Source organism: Malus domestica, chromosome 02, assembly GCF_042453785.1.
Source record: "Malus domestica chromosome 02, GDT2T_hap1".
NCBI lineage: Eukaryota > Viridiplantae > Streptophyta > Magnoliopsida > Rosales > Rosaceae > Malus > Malus domestica.
The window spans coordinates 20894005-20915195 of NC_091662.1; the positions used below are offsets into that span (position 1 = coordinate 20894005).

Sequence of the window (21191 nt, forward strand, 5' to 3'; positions counted from 1 at the left end):
GATGGGTTACTAGTTATGATAAATGAAATGGTTTTGAAAAGCTTTGTTTTTGCCCACTCACACTTTCTGTTTTGTACCCCTCCAGGTTTTAGGTAGAAGTGCTTGTTGGTGGCTCACGAGGAATTGACGGTGGTTCTGACAGATAATGACAAATGTAGGACCATCTTTGGTATTGTACAATTAGTATTCGTCCTGCCAGATTGCACTTTGGCTACCTACGCTCTGAATAAGTGTAGTCACACTTATTCTCGTCTTGCACCTTATCTTATCTAGTGCTCTAGTTGTTTTGGTTTTTGTTTATTCGCATTCATGTATTAATATTGCTTCCGCACTGTGCATATGGCTACGTCACCCTCATGTGACGGCCAACATGCCTCGATCTAGGTCACGGTGTGTCAATTGATGCATCTCGTAACTAGCAAGTAAATCGAGTAAGTTACGAGTCGAACTTCTTCCTTTTTATACGATTGTGCTATGTAAATTGATGGCATTAATATTCGCATTGTGGTTAATTGTGCACAATTTGGGAAGAGGCTACGGAGACTTGGTAAATCTAAGCAAAATCATAGAAGGGAGTGTTTGTTGGGATTTGTAGATCATATATGATTTGAAATGAGGATGGTGAACCCCAAGTATTAATTAAGCACATAGCTTCTACGTTGTTCAATTGATACAAATATGGTCCATCATGTGATTCACCCTAGGGATTCAGGAATGTGATCCATTTGTTGCCTTCATTGGGAGATTTTTTTAGTGTATTCGAAACACAAAGTGGTACATTACATGTTATAATACAAATAGAAAGACAATGAAAATATATCTTCTTTCTACTTATATAATGACACGTAACTTACCAGCTTATGTTTTGTGGACATAAAACTCTCATCCTATATACGCCTAAAGAAAATCATAACAAGTTAATTAATTAAGATATCAAGTTTAAAGGAGTAAACAAATATGTGTGAATAAAAAAAATGTAAATTTACTGATATTCTTCTCACTAACATTGCTAGTAGTATGTTTTTGCATTTAGGAAAATGATTATCATGCATTTTTTTCCCTAAATTTTTATACAATGGGTGTGCTATCCGCATACTCATTTTTACTTCTCACACACCTTTTGTTAATTTCTATATCTTCTTTAATTTAGTCAATTCAACTATCACAAATTCAAAGAGTATGTATGAAGTGAAAAATTGTGTGTGAGTAGTACACCTATTATACAATACCAATTTATTTTCTACTAGAAATCTGCATAAATTATTTTCTGAAATGAACTGCTTCCATGGCTCGAGAAACCAATGCTTTACCAACTTTTCAACAAAGTGTGTGGTTAAATATGAATTCAAGATGACCCCCATCATCGATAAAGATTAGGCAGCATAAATTCTGGGTTCTATGTTTTAAGTCTTTCACTTTACGTTGTTAAAGTCATCTCCAATGAAGATGAATAAAAGTTCAAAAACTAATAAATCTAAATTATAAATTTAAAACTAATAAATTCTTAAGTGGGTAATGTTTAGTTCTTTCAATTGAAGATAATATATGAGTATGATCTGCAGATGTTCATTAAAAACATTTTTTTTCAAGATTATAATTCTGAACAAAATTATATTTAATTTTATCTGTTGGAGATCACCTAAACTAATGCAACATGATATTGATAGTAGGTAAATGGCTTTACATGAAAAAGAAAAAAGAGAAAAAGAAGAAAAGGTTGGCATTGTTGTCATTGCGATGGTATCTTGTACAATGTAGAGGATCAAACTTTCACTGCTGTAATGATGAACAGACACTATTTAGTGACATTGCATGTCTTGCAAGTTTCCTATTCTCTACTCTCTCGTCTCTCTTTAGGAAGGCAATCATTATAGCTTTATGTACCTTTGTGTGCTTGCTGTGCTTTTGGCAGACACTATTTAGTGGGTTCCCATTCACTATTTCGGTTACAAATGGAAACGGAATATTTTTTTTCTTACCGACCTCACTTAATGACGTTACTCGCTATACTATTTATTTATTATTGTTGTATAATTTTAAATTTTAAAATTTGTGTAATTAATGAATAGAAATTATAATAATAAATAAAGTTGTGAACAATACTACCACTTAAATGTAATGAGCAAAAATGCACTCAAATCAAGAGTATAGATATGATCTTCAATATATATATATATTTGTCTCCTTAAAAAGGAATTTCAGCCTTTTTCTGGTCATCATCATTCGATTTATCAGTATAAGAAATTGAACTCAGAACTTGCATGTGGAATACGGGTCTGAAATTCGTCCCCAACCACTAAGTCATTCTGTAGCGGTTGGTCTTGAATATATTATTGGCAACATGTTAAAATGAAGCCTAAGTGACGTATAAATATATTAGAGGAGCTCAATTTAAATGCAATAGATAAGGTGGGGTAGTAAAGTAAATAGATATTAGATGATACATAATTGCACAAAAAAAATGGATTTGGTCTTAAGCTGAGTCAAGAGATCAAAGTTGTAGAAGAATCATAAACTTATTAGAGTTTGAAGGCTTTACCTTAGTCAAGTACGTCATTAACATTGCAGTTTAGTAATTTTACTTATATGGAACAGGTAAAAATTTGACTCTCATACCCTTAATTCATATTCTTTTACATCCCACTAGTATGCTAGTGAAAGAATCTAAGAAATTAATTCAAACATTTTCCAAATATTTCATCTATATGTAAACTTATGTCCGATACGAACACAATTTAACAGTTGTGATTGTTTTAGCACAACTTGTAGTGATTTCTAGAATGACCAAAGTAACATGTAAAACAATGAAGAAACCATCAAAGAGTTGAGGTGCCAACGGTGTGATGTCGATCAATGAACATTTAAGTGTATACTCAGAGCATCCATTTAGTACTACAGTCTGTTGGTATTCCTCTTTACTTGTAAATGAGAGGTCTAAGTTCGATTCTCGCTAATTGCGAATTTGAACCATATCATTGTTGCTAACTCATTGTAAGACTTCACTCATTCTCTCACCCCTTAGTATAGATAAATATTGTTTGTTAAAAAAATAATGATCCCACGTTATGAAACTATAACCTAAAAGAACAAAGATGAACCACGAACCCAAACACGAACACAATGGTGATATTTGATGGGAATTCAGATTGTAGGAAGAAACTCCCATGCAAATCATCCAAGAAAACCTTTTTCTCTTGGGTAGGTTATATATCCAAGAGAACCCTTCAGTAGTAGGTTAGAAAGCCTTGACTTAGAGAGAAGCATGTAAAGGGGACAATATATTGGTGGGTGAAGATATGGGCAATATATGGTAGGGTACGTAATGGGTTGTTACAGTTGGTCAAGGTGAGACCTAATAAGTGGAGATTACACACCTCGGCAATAGCAAAGCACTAAAGACTTACTTTTCCACTATAAATGATTAGCATCCTAATCCTTGACCTTGTTCTGTCGATCTTTGCTTTTAAGCATATCCCACATCCTCCACTAAACTATGGCATTACATAAAATGATAAACATCGAAACACTAAGGGCTAGGGGCTATGTTTAGCTTCCATTTAGATTATACTCTGCAAGAAAATATTTTTTAAGGAATGAGCTATGTTTAGGACCATATTTATATACTATTTCTAACTGAAATGAGCTATTTTTTAGCTCCCTCAATAATTTATTATTTTAAGTTTGGTCATTAATTTTAAGGGTATACTATCCACACATCTCTTTTTACTTCTCACATATCCCTTGTGACAACCTGTCCCGAAAAATAATCTATTTTGTCTTTGATTGCGTGGAATGACGACTTTGCCCTTGAGTGTTTGGTGGTGGTGTGTGTAAATGGGTTAATGATTTGGACCAATTTATTTTCTTCTTAAGTAATTGGATCCAATTAGAACTTAGGTTTTCCTTGTTTTTGGTTAGCTGCCCAAATCTGGACCACACACACACACACTCATCCTTTGACTCCCTCTCTCTCTCCTTCCCTCTCGGATTTTCTTTCCTTTTCTGTAAAATTGTACGGTTTATCTCTCAACGAGCTTCACTAGTCGCAGATTGAGGTTGTGGTTGGTGTTCTTGGACTCCTTGCAAGCTCAGGAGTCAATCTATACCTTTGGTTGGTCGTGAGAACCTCGGAAACTTGAGATATCAAGGTGCTCCAACAAGGTGCACTATTCATCCGTCGTGATCGTGGTGGTTTCATCAAGTTTTAGGACCCTAGGAAGTCTTAAAAATTCTTCACGAAGCTTTGGATGCGAAATGAAGAAAATATTGAAGTTCTAAGTTTTTCCAGAAACTGGTGATCGCAGCAGCACCGGCACCGCACTCCGGCGAACCAAGGAAGAAGGAGGCGAATATTCCGTCAAAGTTGACGGAATATTCTTACGGCGTCAAGTATCTTTAATGGCATATGCTTTTATTTAATGGAATATCCCCTAACGACATTATCGAATCCGTCAAAGTGCCAGGCACGTGCCTGCGTGTGGGCGGCGCGTCTGGCCGTGCCTTGGCCGGCGAGTGACGACGCTTGAGTGATCGGAAAATTTTCCAAAAAATTTGGGGATGTTCGTGGGTTTGAGTAGATCACGTTGGTATATTCAAGCACCCTAATTGAGCAATGTATGAGAAGTTATTAGCTAGTTTTCTTTATGTGCTTAAAAATAACGTTTAAATAGTTGTTTTGCATATAGGTGAGACCTATCCTAAGGACGAGCGCAGTCAAGTAAGGCTCGGGGGTTACGACCCTTCCATATATCAGTGAATGGGTTTTTGGTTTTCAGTATATATATACACACTTGGTATTTTTCTCAGAAAATTTAATTAAATGGTATGAAATGCCATGTTAAATGCTTTTTATGTTTAATTGTGCATTATTATGGTTACATACATATTGTCACTCGACGATGTGGGCGCTCAGGTAAGCTTCAGGAGAGTATATTGATGGTAGTGAGTACATTAGTGCTGAGATATATTTCGAGATTATTGTCCTGCGCCTCGGTGTTAGTGCTCCGCTCGAGGACAAGGCATAGCCTTCACGCGATCGTTCACCTCTCGCACCACACACTCACCTTGGATACAAGGCAGGTGTTAGCCTGTTGTACAAACCACTTTAGGTGGTTCTGACTCGTAGGTGACTTGAGATACTTCGCACAACTTTCACGTGACCGTAGCACTTGAGCATATTTATTTACACTCAGCCTGTCGTACAGCCCACTTCAGGTGGTTCCGACTTGTGTGCAGAGAACTAGTTGATGAGTTATAAATCCAACCATACAAATCACGTTGGTGATTCCGGCTGGCATACCATTTCATATCGGTTTATTTCACCTGACTTACTTATTTCTTGCTGAGATTTGACATGGTATATTTGTGGAATTGCTATTTTGAATATGATTTTGAGATATAAACATGTATGCTATTTTCTGGAAATTTTATAGGTATTACGGCGAGGAGTTACTACTTTTGATAAATGAAATAGTTTTGAAAAGCTTTGTTTTTGCCCACTCACACTTTCTGTTTTGTGCCCCTCCAGGTTTTAGGTAGGAGTGCTTGTTGGTGGCTTACGAGGAATCGTCGGCGGTTCTGACAGATTATCACCAATGTAGTATCATCTTTGGTATTGTATAATTAATATTTGTTCTGCTAGACTGCACTTAGGATACCTACGCTCTGGTTATGTGTAGTCACACTTATTCTCGTCTTTCACCTTATCTTATCTAGTACTCTAGTTGGTTTGGTTTTTATTTATTCGTATTTCTTTATATCATTATTCTTCCCCACTACGCACATGGCTACGTCACCCTCACGTGACGGCCAGCATGCCTCGATTTAGGTCGGGGTGTGTTATCCCTTGTTAATTTATGTCCTTTGATTTTCTTTAATTCAGTCGATTCGATGGCTGCAAATTAAGAAGGTGTGTAGGAAATAAAAAAGGGTGTGTAGATAGCACACCCCTAATATTATTGGTTAATTGAATTAAACTATCATATTAAATAAGATTTCCGGACATATTATGAGTGTTACTTGTCGTTAAATGAATAAGCATCTGAACATATTTTAAGTGCCACTTGAAGATGTGGCCATTTGAAAATTATTAAAAAAATTAAAGAAAAGATTATTGGAAGAGGTAAGAGAGGGGTGTGAGGCCTGACAATTCCTGACACGACCCGATAACCCGACACAACATGACACAAAATTAACAGGTGTTCGGGTCGACACGATAACTAATCGGGTTGTTATCGTGTAACCTGATAAGCACTTGTTAAGATAACGGGTTGGTTTGGGTATACACGTGGGTAACATGATACACGATAAGCAAAATATTAATTTTATAATCTTATAACCCTAAAAAAATACTATAATAATTATATATATTAATTTAATAATTTTATACCCCTAAAAACTATAATAATTATATATATATATGTCACAGCCCGTTCCAAAATATTACATTTGTGGCTGTGAATGGACGAAATTGCCCTTAAGAAATACTAAGTATGTGAAGCTCAAGTTGATAATTATCTAGGTTCCTAAGTTTTGAAAATAAAATGGAATTTAATAAGGATGGAACTTAGATTTTTAAGTTAAAATTTTGTGGTTTGGAGTTGGGGATTGGAAAAGGACCACGTGGGATCCCCATTCCTTATTTCCCTCCCTAAAACCCGTAACTCCTTCTCTCTCTTTTTCTTCTTTCATCTCAGAAAACTCTCTCACTCTCTCTCTTACTCTCGAACATACGGACTCACACACAACCTCAATCAAACCTCCACGAACGTCCAATTTAAGACTACCATCGTGATTCTGAGGACTTCACGAACACGGGGATACCAAATTCAGGTGAGTTTCATTTCGAAAAACCCTAGTTTTTAAAGCCCCGTGAAATGGCACTGTTCATGATCTTCTAAATGACTACGTTTTAGGCTAAAAAAAGCTCACAGTGAGCTTAAGGAGGTCACGAGGAGGCTCGGAGTGCCTCGTTTGAACAAAATGGACGTCGGGATCACGTGGTTCATCTTTGGCCGGTTTTCTTGGAATTTTTCCGGTGAGATTTCCTGGTTTTTAGAGATTTAAAGTAGTATATTGTGATTCTACATGTTTGGGGCTTCAATTTGATATATTATACGAAGAAAATGGTTGAGAAACGAAGGAGAACAAGGCATTTGAAAAATGCCCAGTTTTCCGGCCACCGGAAAAACCAGTCCGGCGAACCCGCGAGGAAGAAGGTGCGCGTGGGCGCGCGTGGACCCGTGCCTTCCTTGGCGCGTGGGGGCGCGTGCTAGAGTAAAATTTTATTTTAAAAATATGTCGACGTCCGTGACGTCGAGTAGATCACCGTGGTATATTCATATACCCAATTTGAGCACCGTATGAGAAAGTTATTAAGGATTGTTGGTTAGGTGTTCAAATAACGTTTTATAGTTTTTGCATTTAGGTGAAAAAAATGAATTGACGATCCGACCGTTGGATCGTTACCAAACTTTAATACGTTGCAATACGTAATGTTTGAGGATTATTGGAACTTACGGATTGGGAATCCGAGTTACGGATCTTCCGGAATTGGAGTTGTAAGTTCATAAAATAAAATGTTAACCGTCGCTTAGTTTTGGAAATTGACGGAGATCCGACCGTTGGATGGTAATGAAATTTTAGGATGTTATCCTAGAGATATATTGTGGACCTCTGGAAGTTATGGATTTAAAATCTGAGTGGTGGATCTTCCGGATTGAACTACGTAGTGACGTATTTTATATAAGTTATATATTCTATCGATATGAATTCTGAGGTTGGAATTGATTATTGTTTTAGGCGCCGATCGTCATGACGCCTTGGCGTATTGTGCTAGGGAGTTGTAGGGCGAACTCCAGGTGAGTGGGCAGTTTTGTTTTCCGTATATATATATACTTGACGTTTTCCCAGAAATTGAAATTGAATGAAAGTATGCTTTAAATGCAATGTATAAAATTATATGAAAAGTATATTGAAATGTGAATTGAGATGCCATGCATAAAAGTATATGAAAAATATATAGAAATGTGAATCGAATTGCCATGCATGAAATGATATGAAAAGTATGAAATTGAGATATGATGCATATGACTGAATGGTGCGGCGGACGCACAGGTGAGTATTTAAATACTGATATGATGATGTTAATGTATATTGAGCTCAAATCCTGCACCATGGTTTAGTGCTTATAGTATTCACCGCATCGCACGCTCATCTTGGATCCAAGTAGATGCTGGTCGCACAGTCCACGCGGAGTGGGTGCGACGGGCCAGTCGAAGAGTGTTAGTGAGATTTCGACTGGTGGGTGACCTTAGATTATGTGCACAGATGATTGATGAGAAAGCACTAGAGCGTAACTTGTGTGCAGAAGGCCGGACAGGTCACAGAGGTGACTCCGGCAGAGTGAGAGTGATAGATTTTGAGCTCTAGGTTCAACCGTACATGGCTATTAGAGGGCCTCCGGTTGATTACTTTCTTGCACCTTATATGATTATTGTTGATGCATCCATACTTAACTGTTGAATTAGACATGGCATGGCATGATTGATAAAGAAAAATGTTGAGATAGTAAAAATGAAGTTTGAGAATATATATGTATATTTATATTTTACATTTCTGGGAAAGTATACAGGTTTTACGGAGAGGGGTTACAACGTTTTGAGAAATGTTTGGATTTGGAAAAGAATTGTTTTACTGACCCACTCAATTTTGGTTTTGCGCCCCTCCAGGTTCAGGAATCACAAAGGTGTGGTGACTACGAGGAATTCGACGGTGTTCTGACATATTGGACAAAATTAGGACTCACCTTCGGGTGTATCAACTTATAAATTGTATCTTAAAGCTTCCGTACTGTGCAAATGGTTACGTCACTCTCACGTGACGGCCAACATGCCCTCCTTCGGGACGGGGTGTGTCAATATATATATTAAATTAAATATTAAAAATTGGTGAAAATTGGATCGGCCTAAATATACATACCATTCAATTTCTTAAGTGTTATATGTACAAAATAAATAAATTTAAATTTACTTAACAAAAAAAAAATATATATATATATATATACACGCCATTGAACTTGATGGGATACGAATTCTACGAAACTAATTTCAACGATCCAACCGTCAAACTTGTTTGTATATGCTTCGAGATCGCATCAACAAAAAATCGCAAAAAAAAAAAACATTCAGAGATCAAGTAAAGGGACAAAACTTTTCGACGGTTATCAACAAAAAATCACGATTTAACGGTTATTTTAACTCCGATTTTGATGCTTTTTTACAGTTACACTTCTTGACCCTATATGAATACAATGAATGAACTCGATCTTCAATTTAAAATATTTACACTAGTGGATACCACAAAATCTTATGTTATATTTAATGAAAGTAAGAATAAACTCTTAACTGTTAGTGAATCTATTGTTTTGATGGGATACACATTCTACGAAACTAGTTTCAACGATCCATCCATGTTTGTATATACTTCGAGATCGCATACACCAAAAATTGCAAAAAACAAACATTCAGAGATCAAGTAATGAGACAAAACTTTTCGACAGTTATAAACGAAAAATCATGATTTAGCAGTTATTTTAACTCTAATTTTGATGATTTTTTACAACTACACTCCTTGACCCTATATGAATACAATGAATGAATTCGATCTTCAATTTACAATATTTACACTACTGGATACCACAAAATCTTTCGTTATACTTAATGAAAGTATGAATAAACTCTTAAATGTAGTGAATCTATCGTTTTGATGGGATACGCATTCTACGAAACTAATTTCAACGATCCAACTGTCAAACTTGTTTGTATATGCTTCAAGATCGTATTCGCCAAAAATTGCAAAAAACAAGCATTTAGAGATCAAGTAACGAGACAAAACTTTTTGACGGTTATCAACGAAAAATCATGATTGAACGGTTATTTTAACTCCGATTTGATGATTTTTTACAGCTACAGTCCTTGATCCTATATGAATACAATGAATGAATTTGATCTTCAATTTAAAATATTTACACTAGTGGATACCACAAAATCTTATGTTATACTTAATGAAAGTATGAATAAACTCTTTAGTGTTAGTGAATCTATAGTTTTGATAGGATACACATTCTACAAAACTAGTTTCAACGATCCAATCGTCAAACATGTTTGTATATACTTCGAGATCGCATATGCCAAAATTTGCAAAAAACAAACATTCAGAGATCAAGTAACAGGATAAAACTTTTCGACGTCTATCAACGAAAAATCACGATTTAACGGTTATTTTAACTCTGATTGCTATGATTTTTTACTACTACACTCTTTAAACCTATATGAATACAATGAATGAACTTGATCTATAATTTAAAATATTTACACTAGTAGATACCACAAAATCTTATATTATACTTAACGAAAGTATGAATAAACTTTTAAGTGTTAGTGAATCTATCGTTTTGATGGGATACGCATTCTACGAAACTAATTTCAATGATCCAACCTTCAAACTTGTTTGTATATGCTTCGAAATCGTATAGGCTAAAAATCGAAAAAAATAAACATTTAGAGATCAAGCAATGGGACAAAACTTGTCGACGACTATAACTGAAAAATCACTATTGAACGGTTATTTTAACTCCGATTTTGATAATTTTTTACAGCTACACTCCTTGACCCTATATGAATATAATGAATGAACTCGATCTTCAATTTAAAATATTTACACTAGTGGATATCACAAAATCTTATGTTATACTTAATGAAAGTATGAATAAACTTTTAAGTGTTAGTGAATCTATTGTTTTGATGGGATACGCATTCTACGAAACTAGTTTCAACGATCCAACCGTCAAACATGTTTGTATATACTTCGAGATCGCATACGCCAAAAATTACAAAAATCAAACATTCAGAGATCAAGTAACGAGACAAAACTTTTCGACGGTTATCAACGAAAAATCATGATTAAATGATTATTTTAACTTTGATTTTGATGATTTTTTACAGCTACACTCCTTGACTCTATATGAATACAATGAATGAATTCGATATTCAATTTAAAATATTTACACTAGTGGATACCACAAAATCTTATGTCATGATGATTGATGAAAATTGAGGATTTTGTAAAGGAATAACATGCAAGTTTTGAGTTCCATTGGCAAGGTTTAAACTTTTGAGAAAGACTTCACAACCTTGAAAATAAAAACTCTTTCATTTTGCGTATCCTGGCACATTTAATATTTTGTAATAGACTAGTAGTGTATGGATGTTTGTTTATTAGGCTCTTATTTTCGAGTGTAGATGTAGTACTTAAACGACAAATGTGTTTTAATGTTTTTAAGTAATATTTATGTGGCAATGTGTGGTATGTGCAAATTTAAGAAAAAAAATATATTTTTCTTAACGGGTCATAACGAGTCGGGTCAAAGTGACCCAACCTATTAAGGACCTGTTAAGATAACGGGTGTCACATGACACGACCCGTTAAGATAACAGGTGTTACACAAAAACGATATGAACACGAAAGATACAACTCGTTTACCAGGTGTGTATAAAAAGAGTGTTTGTGGTGAACAGAATGTGAAAAATTGACATAAAATGAGGTAATATAGTATGGAAGAGTGAAAAGGATGTGAGAAATGGTGTACAAATGTCTTAGGTATTTATAGGAAAAAAATAGAATTATTTTTTTTGTTTATTTCGTCTTAAAAAAAATTCAACTGGACCAACTAAACGGGTTGGTTGGCTAAAGATGGCCAGCCCGCTAGCCGTATAGCTGGATTTTGGCCTTGTGAGTCTTAAGGTTTTTTGGCCTAGACCTCCGTTGAAGATGAGTTTTGTGTCAAAAGGGCTATCCTTTGGCCTATGGCCTTATTGTCCGTGAAGGGGCTATGTTTAGACCCCGGGCAAATTATAGGCCTACAACAAATTAGTTTTTAATGAATAGTTCCATGCTAGATCTATATACAATCTCCAAGGAATGGGGATAATTTTTAGCCCCATAATTAATTTATTATTCTAAGTTTGTTCTTTAATTTTATTGGTTAATTGAATTAAACTACCATATTAAAATAAGGTTTCCAGACATAGTTTGAGGGTCACTTGTCGCTAATGTTGTTTTAAATTTCATGTTATTAAATATTTTAATTTTACTTGCGCTTAGGTATTCATAGGAGAAAAAAAAAAAAATTAGAATTCTAATTTTTTTTAAATTTAGTCTTTAAAAAAAAAGCTACATGACATCAGTTAGCAGCACAGCTGGGCGCAACTTTCAGGGCTGGCTGGCTATGTTTGCCCAATCATCTGGCCATTTGGCTATATTTTGGCTTGGTGGGTCCCAAATTTTTTTAGCCCAACCCTTCGTTGGAGATAGGTTTTGTGTCAAAACGGGCTACGTTTTGCCCTATAGCCCTTTGGCCAACTCGGTTGAAAATGGCCTAAGGTCCTGCTTTCCTTTCTCTCTGCTTGAGAGCCTTTCTCACTGTCTTGTGTGAGTAGTTGCAATTTGGTCAATTTTCGTTGTCAACGTTTCTAGCTTCGGCTGGGGTCGATGGCAGTTTCTTCTCTTTTTGTTTTGCTTTTTCCTTTGTATTTTTCTGTTGTGTTTTCCCCTTCCTATCAATCCTTTTCTAGTCTGCTTCCTACAAGCTTTTGACATCCCTTTTTCTGGGTCATTTCCAATTCGATCTAAGCCACTTTTCATAGCAATTCGTCGCAATTTATTGAGTTAGTGTATCAAATTCGAGTGTTCTCACCGATTCGGGTGTTATACACACCACCACCTTATCTTTCTACCTTTGGTAGCATGTGGATCTCCACAAGCTTCATGGCTGGTTTTTGCTAGCTTGTGGTTGCAATTGAAGAGCCGTTCTCAGTTGATGGAGGCGATCATAGTAGGGATGCATCATCGGAAGTGTGGAATTAGGCTAGACAAGATTTTCTGGTGTGGAAACGGTTGCAGCAAAGTTCTAGGTTGTTCTCGATTTTTTCTAGTTTGGGCTCAACCTTTGGTTAGGGTTTTTTTGTTTTTTTAGGCTTGTCATTTTTGGTGGGATGAGGGACTTTGTATGGCATACAAAGTAAGTGTTGATAATTAATCCAATATTGATGGGAGGAGGGACTTTGTATGGCATACAAAGAAACTTGGGCTACTCCTCATATTGTCAATTGGTTTTCTGGTGGAGTGTCAACTTTCTTCATGATATTGAAGCAGATTGTCCCATGTGTGAAGCCCAATGGCCAAATGTGCTCCATAACACTTGATTTGTGTTGTTCACATATTGGGCTTGAATGTATGTCATACGTAAGTGGGGCGTGTCGAGAATGAATCTCACATTAATTGGAGGATGGACCTTGTTTTGGCTTATAAGTAAGTTGGGCTACACCCCATATTGCCAATTGGTTTTATAATAGAACCTCAACTTTCTTCAACTTTCTCTCATTCCTCTTGCTCTTCTCTCCTAATACTCATTTGGATACATAGTAGTGACCAGGGACGACTTTGATGATTCTGGCAATGGCCGACCTCGAGGTTAGTCTGATACGACTCCACTTCACCTCATTTTCCTTCTACACCTATTACATATGAAGATCTGCTTCAAATTTGTGATTTTCAGTTCGAACTCTAACTTCTCTTTTTTTTCAGCGAATTTATAGAGAACCGGCGAGCTCAATTCTGGACATATTCTATTAATATAATTGGTAATTGCCACCGTTATTTCTTTTAAAATTCACTATAAATTTAGAAGACCTATTTCGTAAAGTGCTACAAACTCGTAATCACTTGAACTCTCATCTTGTACTATAAACATAATTAAAATAAAAAACTCAAATTATCAATACAAGTATTGTTGTTATGTGTAAATAGACATTTATTGATACATAATAAACTTACTTAAATCCGCCTGGGCATGGGTGTATAAGCGCTAAGCCTCAGCTAGCCGCCCAATATTTAGATTAGAACCACCCGATATAAGAATCCTGGATCCGCCACTGACTAAGCAGAGAGAAGGGCAAAGGTAGTGTAATCTCTCTCTCTTTCCCTCTCTAGAATCAATTTCAATGCTGTAAACATGTCTTTTTTATTTTAATTTTCTGTTCAATTTTACTGTTTTGTAATTTTGGAACTTCATGTGGATTGTTTTACTGTTTTGCAACTTGCGATTTTTGTGTGTATTGTAAAGTTTTTTTTTTTTTTTGGAATTAAATTGTTTTGATGTGGGTAAATTATATAACCTAACAGAATTCTTCTTATTGTCACACATTGTTAGAGAGAGAGAGGAGACGTTAGCGAGATTAGTTGATGGAGGTGAAGGAGATGAAGAATGATGAAACCTTCAGTAAATCTTATGGTGGCCTTTCGCGCATGGTCTGCTTGACTGTACTCTGCAATACCTCATCTTTAAACGTCGTCGCTAACCTTCCAAACGATCCTCAATTCGATTGGATTACAAAAAATATCAAGATTCAAACTTCCTAACTAAATGATTTCTAATATAAGTCACTTATATTTATAATAACTTTTTAAATATACAGAAATTAGTATTTATATTATCATTGCAATCCATCTTTCTTGTTACTAAATTGGTTCTTGTTAGCATCTTCATAGCTTTCTTTTTGGTTGGTTGTTTTTGAAAGCAGTGAAATTTTCAATTTTAGTGTGGAGATGGCAAGTGCCTTCGCCCATGAGCGGTAGGTCTTGGGTTCGAGACTTGGGAGCAGCCTCTCCATAAATGGGGGTAAGGCTAGCCGACATTCACCTCTCCCAGACCCTGCGTAAAGTGGGAGCCTTGTGCACTGGGTACGACCTTTAGTGTGGAGGTTTTGAGTGGTGGAGGAGACCCTTTTGAGATTAGGATGTTGTTTCATTAGAATTCGTTCTAATTTGTTATGTTTTGGGAAAGACAATGATTTGTCAAGCATTACTTATTGGTTTTGAATTTGGGCTTTCGAAAGCCTTAGTAATTTGTTTTAGTTTGTTTAGCTTTTTTCTTAGGTATTATTATAAGTATGGATACAAATTTAGACTGTTTGGGATGTTCTGCTGATGCGATATTGTGAAATTGTTTCTGGGGTTCTCTTAAATCTTTGGTAATTTCTGAATTTTCATGTTTTAGGTAGTTTGCGTTCTTTTGTAATGTCCCTAAGTTTGTGTCCTCGAAATATAGTTACTTTGGATGTGCACTAGCACTACGTCATCTACGAAGTTAAACATGCTTAATATAAAAACAAAATAAAATGGCACCTTCAACTTATCTTACACCAATTCCCATGGCAGGTGGAATTCCAAGGAGTTCTACAAGGGAGAGATTGTCAAGAAAGTTTGTTGAAAATAAGTGAAAAGATAGACAGATAGACAGGCTTACGGAACTTTACATGGGGTGGGTTTTGCTTCTTCGTTTCTTTATTACTTTGGAAACATATGAAACGGAAAGGATGAAATAAGTTTTTCATCTTATTGGGGGATTTTTAGCTCCAATTAGACTTAGGCTTTGACGTCTTCTTGTCTTCCTCGGTTTGGTTTCGTACCAAGTTCCGGAATATCTTGAAAGAATTAGCATGTCTTAGGAAATATCCCGTTTGGATCAATGACTTGAAGATTGAAGGAAATTTGTACCTAAGTTCATTAAGCAATATAATACATGTATTTAATGATTAAGTGGTGGAAGCATGTTTCTATGCACTTTAAAACAGAACTTAAACCATGAAATTCAAAGCCTAGAAGTTGTGGTGAACCAAGACCCAACTCAAATCTTAAAGAAAGGAGTTGAGAAACTTTTAGGGGTGTGATATCCACACACCCCTTTTTACTTCTCCCACACCTTTTTGGTTTTCGGCCGTCGGATTGGATGAATTGAAGAAGATCAGCGGACAGAAATTAACAAGGGTGTGTGAGAAGTAAAAAAGGGTGTGTGGATAGCACACCCCAACTTTTATACCTTTGAAGAACCTCTTTGCTTAGCAAATTTGCTTAGCAAAGGATGTTCACTCATGTGAGGGCCTTCTTTCATTTGTCTTCTTGCTCATTGGCTCCATGGATGTGGATGGAGGAACTTTGCTTCTTGGCTTCATGACTTATTGTATATGGATGGAGGAATGGGTTCTCCAAAAGTCCCCAAAGTTGGAGACCTCTAAGTTCTGACACCAAAGATGGGTGAGGAAGAAGGTGAGTGACTATGGAAGAACAAAATGCTAGCAATGTTCTCCCATGGTGGCCGGCTGCTCTAGAGAGAAAAGAGAGAGATATTTATTCTTTCTTTTCTACCTTACAATGCACTAATGAGGATGAAGCAAAAATACCTCTTCTATGCTTTCAACTTTTGTGTGCATATTGGACCAAAATGGCCTTCCTCTCTCTATGGCTAGTTTTTCCAAAGCCTTAAGGCTGTTTTGGGCTTCTTGAATTTTAGTTGTTAACTTAAGTTAATAGGCTTGACGATTCGAAGCCCATTGGGCTTTAATGCCTAACACTAACTCAAGGTTTAAAAAAAACTTATTTGTTTGATTAATTAACATATTAATTAATCATTGTCATAAACATTCAAACTATTTAATTGTCCTTACTCATCTCCTTTTAGATCCTTTAAACATTACCTTACACGGTGTGCAATCCATTAGGTTCCTTTTAGTGAGGCAGTGGGCGATTAGAACTCTTCAAATCGATTATGAATTGAAACTTACTTTCAATTCTCCTTTTAGTGATTATACATCTTCAGGGCTTCCACAAGCCATGAGTGACAACTAGCAGTATGTCATGGCTACCTAAGCTAATCAGAAGAGGTTGGAGAACCTATTTAGTTTGGGATTACAAATGCAATATGGTCTTTCTATAATACAATACTCTTGATCACATTGTTTGGTTTGATAGTTGATTCATGTCTACCATCCAATGTAATTATCTTACTTATATGATTATCTTGAATGCGATTTGGACTGACTTCCTAAATCTCATTCATACTCTGGCCAAAGACTCTTAATCATATCATAGAGTATTCTCCCTCAATGGTTTAAAGGTTAGAGATTCTTAGTTGTGCATTCACCTACCTCTATAGCTAAGTGGCTTAATCCTAACTATGTCATGGACACCCTTTAATGAAGTGCCTTTGACACTGTCAAAGATCAAAGACGTAACCACGAGACAACTATGATGCCTCAAGTCAAAGGACTACTTTGCATTATCCCAACCTTAAGTTCTCATGTGACATGAGTATGAGAACTCCTTGTTGATCGCATTCAGTGGACTCATTCTCTATTGAGAGCCTACATGCTTGTCTTGGTGCCAGTCACACCAATGACTCGAGACCAGTCACTCTCTTTGAAAAAGACATAGCACATACTGATCTTAACTGATTGTCAATGTCCAATTGGCAATCCTATGATCAGGAACGTTTAAGATATGTGTATGAAAGAGAATAGTCTCGTGAATCTAACTTCTTTAGACCACATTCTCTCAATTACTTATTATTTGGAATTATTGTTCAAGCATATAACGTTTATATGAGATTGCTTTAAACAATAATCTTTACCCTTATATTTAACTAGATTAGTGTAACATGTGAAATGTCCATAAAGTATCATCATATGATTGGTTTTAGGACACATTTCTAGAAGTTCATCATATAGCATGTTGCTCAAGTAAGGCATGGTTGCATGGTGTTTTCTAGTGGATAATATGGGTTTCCTAGGGTGGCAACAAGGCTTACGATAGCTAGAATACTCAGAGGGAGGTTATGGAGAATGCTAAGGTTGCAGAGTGATGTTTCTGGGTTTCTTGGGTTCTCTGTGGGAAGCTGGAGGATTAGGCCTCCCTCTCTAAGGGTTTTGGCCTATATTTGTAGTTGAATGGTTCCTTCCCAAGGAATCTCTAGTTAGGGCTTGTTTCTCCCTCCCCTTTCTTCCTAGTTTTCTAGCTACCCCTGTTTTGGTGTAAGGAGGCTAGACTGTAGAACTTACATTGTGTCTTCTTCCTAAGGCGCGGGTTTCTCGGGTCAGCTTTTCGCATGCGTTACTTTTGGTAGCACGCCTCATGGCTTTCATGCGTTGGACTTCTGCATGAGCTAGGAAGGGAAAATATGCTTGTTTCTTCATTAAATGCATGTATGGCTTGGCTTTCACGTGACTCTAAGGGTTAGGGCTTGGTTTCTTCCTAACTAAGTTGGTTAACTTGCTAGGGAAAGAAGGAAACTAGGCTGGTTCTCTCTCAAACTTACACATGTGGAATACAAAGGTTATGGGCTTGGACTTTTGGGCTCCCAAACAACTCAAAGTCTTCCACAATCTTGACTCTACGTAGGCCCAATGAATTTCTATAACCATCAACACCACAAATCACTTGACAAGCCCCGAGCATGTACTTGGGCTTATCTTAGCATGAATAGTGATTAGCGTGATGAATATGCATGAGTTCTCACGAGCATGGCGTGATTTGGACAAATGTGTGGCTTGATTAACGTAGCATGGCATGATTACGAACATACCTCCTTCTAGATTCTGCACCTTTTTCATGTATTTGGGCTTGACTTGAGGCTTGTATAACAATTGGGCTTCGAGACTTGATTGGGCTTAACACATCTCAAGGAATGATAGGGTTTTGATATTTGTGCTAAGTTATACTTCAAATATTTGGATAAAGTTAAGCCGGTCCATCTGTTCAGTTTATTTTTTTTTAATTTTATTATTATTATTTTTTATTTAGATGTTACTGTGTTACGGTAAAAATTTAATTCTTAGTTCTCCGCAGATCATTGAAATTACATTAGTTTTAACGAGATTTTACTTTTTGCAGATGGATGAAGAGGAAAAACATAACCACAGTTGTATAGCATAAGGAAGTGATGCAAATCCAGTAAAGGTGTAAATGAGAACTGTCAGTGAAAAAAATAATAATTCAACAACAGGTCACGAATAAGATTACAAAAACGATTTGAATCATTCAATTGTCTTCAAAATTTCATTTCTATTAGAGCTGAAAAACTGAAGTCTATCATGTTACGGATTTCATCTAGAGTAAATTTCTTAAAGCTGCAATATATGTATTGTTTCAAAGCACAGTGGCTATGAATTATGTTTTGTATTTATATTTTTTGGTAACACTGTCAAATTAAAATGCACAACACCAGTCACATACATAATAAACTTAGTTAATTTAGATTTCCACATGTATATAAATAATATTACATTATATATATATATGTATATATATATATATATGTATATATATATATATATATATTGGATGAGATCAAAGAACAAGGATTTTGACAAACATTTTGACACCCCTTTATAGCCTTTAGATCTTGTAACATTCAACGGTCCTGATTAAGAGTTATGTAGAGGATTTCAAAAATTAAATGAAGTATAAAGTTATAATTAAGAAATAAATAAAAATTAAAAATTAGCATCCGGTCCCTAGTTACTAATGTTTATTGATTGAAACCTTATTAGTTTTCAAATTTAGATCCAAGTCTCAAGCATTAATGTAATAATGAATTTACATGTTAGTCATTGTTGTAGGCCTTTTTGATTAAACGATCTAGGGTTTAGAGAGAGAGAGGGGGCCGGCTACACTTAGAGACAAGAGAGATTGATTTAATTGTGAGGTGTGTTTGATTCACCCCATTATGCCTTTATTTATAGTAGTAGGAGAGGTAAAAACCTTAGGATTACAACATTTAATAGGTAATCTACTCCTAATAGGAATATAAGATACATTCCCAGATTCCCTAGGATTTACACAATCACATTCCTATTCTAAATATGACTGCAACACTCCCCCTTGAGTGTGTAAATACTCAATATACCATCACATCAAATATTCCGCAGATAAGGTAGAATAGTTGATGAAGTCATCATCACAACGGGTGATCGTGAGTCTCAAATTTAAGTGAAGTATGCATTTGTAGTAAAACTCATAAAAACTTCACTATGGTAAAACCCAAGGCATGGGAAAAACCCATAAACTAAGGAGAAAAATGAGAAGTATCATAATGTCTAAAACAAACGTCAAACAGGATGAAAGTAAAGAACTCAACAGAGTATAATCATCCTAGGATGGGTGCCTTATTAAAGCCTCATTAGGTATCAAAAACCTAGTGGGAAAAATGCTCCTAATCATAGGAAAAAGCGTACATTAAGATCATGTGAGTATGCTTCTAGATACTCCCCCTGAGTTAGACATAATCTCTAAATAGGAAAACTACAAGCGATTCAACTCAAATAATTTACGCATACCGATTCCTTGGACGAGCTTCTGAAATGTAGACTTGGGCAATGACTTGGTGAAGAGATTGGCCAGGTTGTCCTGGGAATGGATTTGCTTGACTTCAATGTTCTGATGCTGCTACTGCTGGTGTGAGTAAAAGAACTTCAGCGCTGTGTGTTTGGTGTTGTCTCCCTTGATGTATCCCTTTTTCAACTAATCGATACATACTACATTGTCTTCAAAGATCATAGTAGGAAGGTCAACGACTGATGTAAGACCACTAGTGCTTCGAATATGTCCTATAACTTTTCTCAACCAGAAGCATTCACATGATGCTTCACGCAGGGCGAGAATCTCAGCTTGGTTAGATGAAGTCGCAACTAGCTTTTTCTTGGTAGACTTCCAAGATATAGCGGTGTCTCCAACTGTAAAGACATAACCCATTTGAGAATGTGCTCTATATGGGTCAGACAGATATCCAGCATCTGCGTAACCAACAAGGCGAGAATCAATCTGAGGACCATAGGGGGCGGCAACACTTGGACATTCGCGGGTATATAACAAGCCCAAATCCATTGTACCTTTGAGGTAATGAAAAATGTCTTTAACACCATTCCAGTGCCTGCGTGTGGGCGCATTGTTGTATCTTACCAAAAGATTCACAGTGAAGGAGATGTCAGGTCTAGTACACTGAGCCAAGTACAATAAAGTCCCAATTGCACTTAGGTAAGGAACTTCGGGTTCTAAAATCTCTTCCTCATCCTTATTTGAATGGAAGGGATCTCGTTTAGCATCTAGAGTTCGAATGACCATGGGTGTACTCGAAGGTTTCACTTTAGCCTCATTAAAACGATGCAACACCTTTTGGGTGTAGTTCGATTGATGTACTGGGATTTCATCAGAACAATGCTCAATCTCCAGGCTGAGACAATATTGAGTTTTCCCAAGATCCTTTATATCAAATTCCGATTTCAAGTGTGTAGCAATTTCTT

At 36.2% G+C, this 21191-nt stretch overlaps 1 long non-coding RNA gene across 1 annotated transcript; it reads left to right on the forward strand.

The window, feature by feature from the left end:
* Nucleotides 1–6924: 6924 nt before the first annotated feature.
* LOC139190495 (uncharacterized) lies at nt 6925–8913 on the forward strand. The gene is made up of 3 exons (XR_011574738.1): nt 6925–7036; nt 7801–7859; nt 8730–8913. It is a non-coding gene; the product is annotated as an uncharacterized lncRNA (long non-coding RNA).
* Nucleotides 8914–21191: the final 12278 nt, after the last annotated feature.